Genomic DNA, 9,051 nt, shown 5'->3' with positions numbered 1-9,051 from the left:
ACATCCTGGGAGGAACAAACATCTACTCAGTTCCTCGTTGTTCTTGGATTGTTACATCTTGTTTACGCAGAACGTACTGAACTCTCTACAAGTCATTTGTTACATTTGTTTCTCCCGAGGTGCAGTAAACGGGGGGGGGGGGGGGGGGGGCTTTCGTCTTTGCCGCCGAGAGCAGCACTGATCAAACCCAAACCTCAGCTTCTTCTCAGTCTCATTTTTCTACCTTTCCTGTAATTCGCTGTGTACTGCTGTGGCTCGCAGGAGACCAGGATTTACCTGCAGAGGTTCTAGTAACGTCCCCTTTCCCTATTCCCTACACCCTGGTATTAGGCAGAGTGCTTTGGGAGAGTGCTTTTATAGTATGTTGCTTGTAACTACTTTTTCTCCCCTTTGTGTTGCAGGGCTGTGACTCTCTGAGGCACAGCTGTCCTTGTGGCCGATTCCAAAGCCCTAATCAGTGCTGTGCCCTTGTTCTTTACTTATCTAAGGGCCTGCCATGTTAGTTCAGTCTCTGTCCTCCAGATGAGTCTGGCACTCAGTTTCTCTCATACCCTAATCTGTGAATATTTTGCTCACTGGGCTCCCTCTTCCGGGAGAGTCAGAATAGGATAGAAGCTCATCGCAGGGGCCTGGTCATTGCTACAATATAGCTCCTTCCCTCAATAGAGCCATTCCCAAGACACGGTGTAAGGAGTGCTGTGGTCCAGAGGCAGCCCCATTTCCCTCTCTAAATTCCCCTAATACTGGACACAATCTGCTGGGTCTCTCCATATCTGGGTTTGTTTACCTCCGTCATTCCTGGGTACCTGCACTGAGTGGTAGATCTCCTGAGCTTCCTCTGGTCAGCCATGATGGGAAATCGCAAGGCCCCACCTCTTAACACTTTTGTACTGGGGGTTAAATTTCAACATGGATTTTGGAGGGACAGAAGTATTTAAACAATAGCAGATGGGAAACCAAGCACCAGGAGCATGGTGAGTAGTCTAGTGTAGCAAAAGACAGCTGGGGGAGGGCTGAAATAAAAACATATCTGGGGTTGTGGGACCAGGAGAGGAAGGGACAATGAGTGCTAACTTCCAAGTGAGTGTCACAGCCATGACATTCCTTTATCTCAGTGCTTCCTCATTCATGCCTACTACAAACCATCTCAAAATGCACCTTTTAAACCCCATCCCCTTCTGTGCTCCCACAGGACTCATGCCCCTGTTATAATACTTAGTGATCTGAGCCATCAACCCAATCCCTGAAGGCAGGGACTCTGTCTTCCTGGTCTGTCACTGTCTCCTCAATGCCCAGAGGACCTCTCAGAACAACAAACATCTGTTGAATAAATAAATAAATGATTGGCTGGGGATTTAGCTCAGTGGTTTCGCCAACTGCTGCACAAGCACAAGGACCCGAGTTTGATCCCCGGTACCAAAAAAAAAAAAAAAAAATGAATGAATGAATGAATGAATGATTAAGAATCCAATGAATTAACAATGGTTGAATAAGACTTAGGTGGGAGAAGAGTATGGTGAGAGTGTCCCAGAAAGATAGCTATACAGTAAGAATCCTCTCATCTAAGGATATGTGGGCCAATAATTCATCAGTTAAAATATCTGGGGGTCAAGTCAGAGAATCATAGCAGGGAAAGTGCCTTTACACAGACTATTTGTCTCCAATAGCCATTCTCTAAATCTCTCTTGAAGTCATGTTAATTCAGATTTGAGCTAGGCATATGGCCTCCTAGAATAAAGACTTCATTTTTCATCCTGCATACAGTCACAAAACAAAGTTCCAGACAATGAGATGTGACAAAAGTGACATGTGCAACCCCCATTATATCATGTCCCATTGTTTCACATATCTTTGATAGCAATTTTATAAACTGCTTGCTTTTAAAGCTTTCGAAAAATGCAACTCAGGGGGCTGGGGATTTAGCTCATTGGTGCCACCAACTGCCTGGCAAGCGCAAGGTCCCGAATTTTATCCCCAGCACACACACACACAAAAAATGCAACTCAGTTCAAAACTGTTTCATATTTCATTTATTTATAATGAATTACAAAACTAGAATAAACAGTTTAGGATCAAATGACATAACAAACATCTCAGTGGGAAGGAAAGACTACTTGCAAATCCAAGAGTAGTCTCAGCTACTCAAGAACTCCACCTCCCATGGGTTTCATCAATCAAAAGATTTACAGAGGTGATAGAGCCCCAGATACCTGGGAAGACAGTAGCATGAACATTAGTTGAGAATGTCTACTGAAAAATGAAGGGCACAGGAATGCATTTGGGTCTTTAGGGAGAAAAATGAGTACTATAAATACAACAGAACTGCCATCAGTGATGAGGGATGGAAAAAGAGAAGTGGGGGCCCTTTTGGGCAGTTATCCCTGCTTGGAGGAGTCATCAGCAGGTAGCCTCACTGCCTGTCACCACCAATCTGGCTTTTCCCACAAGCTCAGTGGTTCCTAAGGAGGTCACTCCCCTGATCTCCTGCAGGCTTGCTTCCTGCGATCTGGAAGGAGGAATGGCCACAGGGCTCAGCTCAGTCAGCGCACAACTCCTTATTTACTGGTAGCAACAAGGGAGTTTTGCATTTAATGGAGCCGGGAGGGAAAGTGGGGATCTATGGGCTCTTTTTCCATGGAATGCCAGAACTTCAGAAACAATATATGTGTAAAGAAGCATGTTGGGCTTGGCAGCCCCTTTGCTTGGGGCAACATGCACAAAGAACAGCCTGTACCAGCATGGAAGCTGGCTCCACTCCTTCTGTGGGACATCTGCCTGAGAAAGGACAGCAGACCTGTTTGTCCTAGTAACCTGGGAAGGAACGGCTTACCAAAAACAAACATGTCAAGCAACAGGAGTCAGAAAGGGGATAAATGGTGACATAAGACCCAAGGAAGCGCATGCCTCAACCAGGAGATACACATGTCCTCAGCCGGAATTCTATAAATGTTTGTGGACTGGATAAATCTATCACTCTCCCAGGAGGTGTGTATGCCAGCTTCCCCTTGAAAGCTACCAAGTCTTCTGTGCTCTTCATTAGGATGAGTGACAATAATTTAGTTATGTGCTTACCCTACTTGGTTACTTTCACATAAAACTTGGCTGGGCACTCTGGGAGACTGAAGCGGGAAGATCCTATGTTCAAGCACAGCCTGTACAACTTAGTGATTTAGCAAGACCTTGCCTTAAAATGAAAAGGGCTAAGGGTATAGCGCTCATACTGAAAAAAAACAGCCCCTCAAACACGGAAACTACATCTCAGCGTTACATTTCAAGAACCAACACATACATAGATCCTCATTAATCATGGGAATGAATGAATGAATGAATGTAATGCTATGTAACTTATAGAGCAGTTGGTTACCAAGATCTCCCATGATGTACCCCTAAAACCTTGTGAATTAGGAAGAGCAGGCTTTATTTTCCTCTTTTTATGGATAAAAGCTACCTCAGAGGCTGACACAACTGCTACAGTCAGTGACAAAGCCTTTTCTCACGAACTTCAATCTCAGATACCCTTCTCAGACAGGGGTAGGGGATGAGAAGTTACCACCTTCTAACATGGGCAAAGACACCAAGATCCACAAGTCTTTCTTCCTTACTCATTTGATGAGGACTCCAAGGCCTTCAGAGTCAGTTAATGGCAGAGCCAAGGCTTGAACCCAGTTCCCCACCTCCAGACCCAATACACTGTCCTATTTAGCCTACAGAGCCTCTCTCCACATATTTGGATATCGACTTGTTTGGATACTGATACTGGCAGAGTGACAAAGAAGGAAATGATGAAAAAGACAAGGAAAACTGGCAGCATGGCACCTGGGTCTCTGTCGCCTGTGCCAAGAGCAGAGGTGCCAAGCATTGGCCAGCCCAGCTGTGCCACTCTGAGCTTTGGTAGCTGAGGGATACACCAAACCCAGAGGGGCTGAGTTTCTCTGTCTGCCCTGAGCCTGTAGCATTTTGACTAAAAAGACAGAATTGTTAATGCCTTCTTCATTGCACACAAACTACATTAGCAAAGAACTGTCCCAGTAACAGAAAAAACATGTCCACAATCAGTGCTCTGGCCAGGAATAGCTTTCTCATTGCATCCTTTCCACTGAGGTTCACTCTAAATATTTGCTTGTCCAATACAATCACAAGACATGAAATTCTCATCTGTCAAAGGGTAATCTCAGCTGCACAGTTATCTGCAGCCTCAAGTATCGTGCTGACACCTAGGAATGGTGAGCAAGGGAGCTGGCACCTGGAACCATTCACTGGCCCCAAAGAGCAGGTGGGGTCTGGGTGAGGGATGGGAGAGAAGTTGCTGCCAGTCCTGACCCAGGAGATACCATCCTGGTAGGTGGAACACAAGGATTACTCTTCCAATGGAAAGAAGTTCCCACACATCCTGTTCTAATACCTGGCCTGGCCACAGGCCATGGATGAACCCAGATGTTCCTCTGAGACCTGGTCCCTGGCCCTGGGAAGTTTCCGGAGCTGTGCTCAAGTTTGGCCAATTCAAGAGGATTATGCTTTCTTGATCCAGCTCCCAGGGCTGTGCAACTGCCTCTGTTTTGCCTTTCATTGCAGGACTTGGTTCCTTTATTTGTTTCCCCAAGAAAATCCACATATGTCAAACATTTTATGCATCCCATCACTGAGAGTGCAGGGTTCTGTCTTCCAATCACACCCTATAACAGACACTATGGAGGCCCCAGCCCATATACCCTTGGCCCACTTCTGAGTCTACCAGCAACTGTAATACATAGTTTCCAGAACACTACGGCTTTCTACACGCAGCTCTCTACTTCTCCACTGGTGAGCTTTATCCAGGACATAATTTTTTTTCTACCTATGTGGGGCATCCCAGAAGTACCAGCCAGGGACAGTCCTCAATTAATAAGGGTCAAGAGTCTAAAAAAAAAAAAAATACTGGGGGCAGATTTAGCTCAGTGGTTCCGGCGCCTGCCTTGCAAGAGCAAGGTCCCAAGTTCAATCCCTGGTACCAAAAAAAAACAACAACAAAAAAAAAACACCTCCATTTTTCTCAACTCCAAATGAGACCCTTTTGAGGTCTATTCATTAAAATTCCTTACCCCTTTGGGGCTGAGCCTCAGAAGCCCACAGTAAAACTTCCTTACTACTTTTGGTACCTTTTTTCTTTTTCTGCCTCCCTCTCTCCCTCTCCTCACTTGTGGCTCCTGGTTCATCTCCAGAGGAACCACCTACACCCAAGACTTCATCTCTAATGACAAGGCCTTTCTCCAGGGACCTCTTCTAGCCCTAGAGATTCTCTTGTTAATCAGATGTTTCATTCCCCTTCTCTGGTACTGCACATTTGGCTCACTAGAAGGCTTGACACTGTGTTTTCCCATAAGAGGTGACTCCCTCTGAAAGGAATTATAAACCAACTTTTAGAAAAATAAAAGCCACATCCACATACATAAACTTGTATACATGATTGTTTCATGATTGTCTCATACAGCAATGTGAGGAGCATGTGCTTAAGCTAAATAAGGTAAACACAAGGCAACATTGGGCACCACTTGTCCTTACCCAGCTAACACATGGCCACTGAAACTGGGGGCTAGAAGGCCTCATAGTCCGTTTGTTTCATCTACTTGTTGGCCTTGGCCAAGTCACTTGCATTTCTGGTGTCTGTTTCATTATCTTCCCCACACCACTTCCCCCTCTTTTTTAGGGGGGGTCCTAGGGATTGAGCCCAGAGGCTTGGTGTTGAGCTATGTCCCCATCCCTTTTCTAAAATTTTTCTTAATTTGAGAGAGGGTCTTGCTAAGTCCTTAAACTCTCCAAACTAGACTAGAATTTAGGATCTTCCCACTTCAGCCCTGCAGAGTGCTGGGATTATAGGTGGTACCACCACACCCAGTTTGCTTGCTTTCTTTTACCTTTCTCTCTTTCTTGTCTTCCTATGTATTTATTATGGTTGTATTTATTATGCTTGTACATAAATACCAGTGATTCTGGCTGATCAGGGTCTTTGCTTCTTGCTCAGCACTGGCCATCCCATTTCCCCATCTCTTTCTTCTTTAACTCTGTCTTGGAGTCTTCTCATCTCATGTTGTAGCACCAAGCAGGAGATCCAGATCCTCTACAGGGGTCCCTGACAGACTCCCATGCTGATCACCTCTGGAAACACTCCAAATAATGCTTTCCTGGGTTTCTAGGCATCCCTTAATCCAATCAAGTTGAGACCTAGCATTAACCATCACACCCCTCACCAAATCCAAGGTGAGACAGTGATTATTATCCTCATTGTGGAGGTAAGAATATGGAGGCACAGAAATGCTGCAGGTCTTATAATCAGCAAGTGGCAGCTGGAGGCTGAGCCATACTGTACTTCCAGGCTGCATCACCTGAGCACGAGCCACTAACCATTGCACCTTTATAGAGTCAAAGGAAGCGACCACAGTGTGTTAAATACTGGTACGCATAGTCCATTTGATCCTGCGTCTTTGTCTGCAAGGTACTGTCATTGCTGCCATTTTACAAGTGAGGAATGTGTGGCTTTGGAAGATGAAAGGATTTGCCCATCAGGTGGGTGTCCCAGGGTCTGGCCTTGGGCCCACTACCAGACCATCTCCCGTGTGCTGTAGTTTGAAAGTTCCCCGCGGGGAACACAGACTACTTTTATAACTATAAAAAAGAGTATCAAAGCAGAGAAAATGCTTTTCCTCCTTTAACTTTTCTGTAGTGACCCTTCATCTGTGAGGGCAGACTATATTCAGCAGGCAGCATTCAGCATACTCTGTGATAGGATTATGTGGGGAACGAGGTGCTCTTTCACTTTCTTCATTAACAATTTTGTAATGTGGATTATGCACTGTGGAAAGCTCAACAATAGAGGCATTGAGGACCATCCAGCATTTCTGATAAAGAGGCACTCTCTGAAGCCTGTCCTGTGTGTCCATAGGGGACATCTCAGAGAATGAAACATTTTTCTTCTTAATTATCCACATGTATTGGGGCAGGTTACCCTACTTGAAAATAACATCAACTATATCAGTTTTATCTCTTTTAGTTGTCGGTAATTGTCCCCAAATGTTAGGAAAGCAGACCTAGATTCTGTGGGTTTTAGAGCTGGAAAAGATGAGGCCAATTGGATCAACTCCTTTGCTTTGCAAGCAAGGAAAGCTGAGGATGCTGAAGAATAATAAATACACAGGAATAAATACATAGGAATAGGTGACACAATCACTGTTAAATTGGGGCAAGAGAACTACTTGTGGTTGTTAGGGATAAGTTGCTGATGCTGGCAAGACTTGTAAAGGAAGAGACAAAGCATTCTCGTGTTAGGAACATAACAGACCAGATATAGGTTGTGCTTAACAATTAACCTTGTCTTTTCACTTAAGTAGGTTTCAATTCTGGGAACAGAATTTGGGTGTGTGGGGCTGGGGATTTAGCTCAGTGGTTTCGCCGCCTGCTCTGCAAGCGCAAGGGCCCAAGTTCGATCCCCAGCACCAAAAAAAAAAAAAGAGTATAGCCTCAGAATTTGGGTGTGAGTCACCCTGACCTCGGCTGCCATGTTATCTCATATTATGCCTCACAGTTTCATGGGCCATTTCTCTGGCCTCTGCTGGGGCCACTGGTGGAGAGGTTGTGCTAAACTGCACGCCATTCTCAGTACTCTCAGTCACGTAGGCTTCAGTCAGACTCATTTCTTAAAACAAGCCAATTGTGGGATTAACTCTTTACAGCCTGCTTTGGGTATAATCAACAGCATGATTTGCCACAGGAGTCTGCATGGACTGAGTGGAGAAGACCCGCTCTCAATGTGGGCAGCATCATCCAGTCAGCCAAAAGCCCAGACAGAACAAATACAGAAGGCAACTTTGTTGTCAGGCCTCCCCACAACAGCCATCTGGGGCACATTCATCTCCTACCCTGAATATCGAAAAGTCTAGGCTCTTTGGCTTTGGGACTCCAGGCTTATACCAGCAGCTCCTTCTGTATATTCTTAGGGATTGGGCCAGACCCTACTACAGTACCTTGCACATTGTGAGCATGAAATCAATGTTTACTTTCACTTCCTCCTCCCTCATCCACCACGTGTTCTCTAGGCAAAGTGCCCTTCATTGCAACTTGGCCAACATGGAATCCTTTCATTCATGCATCTTTTAAATTTCGGCCCTGGAGAAGGGCTGTGGGTTGAATGAGTGGACCAGAAATTATGGTCCATTTTGGACACCATGCATTTAGATGCAGGGTGAACTAGTTGAATACTGTGACTTTACTGAGAAACATGACAGTTGGGCCCATTACCATTGCCTGGGTTAGGCAGCACCACCCCAGAAGCTATGTCCAGAATCTACAGACAAAGACAGAGTGGGCCTCAGTCCAGGGACATTTCAGGTAGATCTGTCTACGCCTACAAAGACCAAAGGAAAATGAAAATTGCCACTGAAGCTACTTGATACCACACAGAAAACACAAAAAAAATCAAACAGAATTTTGGGATGAATTCAACAGTAATTATGCTTTTTTGTTGAGTGCAAGAGGCTGCCCTGTGCAGTATAAGAGTACTGGATGTCCTCTAGGAAAACTCAAGTTTTGCTACATTTCCTTACCTGGAAAATGGGATAATATTGTCTGCATTATTTCTTTTCTCACTTATTATGGAGATCACAATAAGATAACGAACCTGGAGATCCTGGAAACTGCCTGTATATGTTTAAGGAAGAAAAAAAGGAGTTTTGTAGAAGGGAAACTGTTAGAAGGGGATTAGGAGGAGAGGAAGGGGTGGGGAAGGGAGGATATGATCAAAGTATGTTGTGTGCATGTATGAAAGTGTCACACTGAAACCCATTATCCTGTATAATTAAGATGAGCTAATAAAAATGTACTTTTATGCTTTTTAGCCACAAGATAAAGGATACCTTTGAGCCTTCCAGGACTGTTATTAGCTATATGAGGATTCCTATTGCATTCCCACCTCCTACTACAAGGTCTGGCAACTGTAGGTGCTTCATAAATATTTGATAGTTGAAGAATTTACAGGTACTGCCATCATTTCCATTTTCTTTAGGTATCAAGGAAATGTTTCCT

The 9,051-nt window shown here is 44.7% G+C and overlaps 1 long non-coding RNA gene across 3 annotated transcripts in view; it reads right to left on the bottom strand.

Moving 5' to 3' along the window:
- Positions 1–204: 204 nt before the first annotated feature.
- Positions 205–9,051, bottom strand: part of LOC147827836 (uncharacterized) — a 92,082-nt gene continuing 83,235 nt past the window's right edge. For 2 of the 3 annotated variants that reach the window (XR_015451593.1, XR_015451584.1), the window contains one exon: positions 205–9,049. This is a non-coding gene — a long non-coding RNA (uncharacterized LOC147827836). The remainder of the gene's footprint in view (positions 9,050–9,051) is intronic. The other variant, XR_015451590.1, reaches the window with a different exon arrangement.

Source organism: Heterocephalus glaber, unplaced genomic scaffold (genome assembly GCF_053883595.1).
Source record: "Heterocephalus glaber isolate CG9 unplaced genomic scaffold, H.glaber_assembly_v1.0 deba00001429, whole genome shotgun sequence".
Classification (NCBI taxonomy): domain Eukaryota; kingdom Metazoa; phylum Chordata; class Mammalia; order Rodentia; family Bathyergidae; genus Heterocephalus; species Heterocephalus glaber.
Note: the sequence above shows the minus strand (reverse complement) of the source record. Positions and strands in the feature narration are given on the sequence as shown.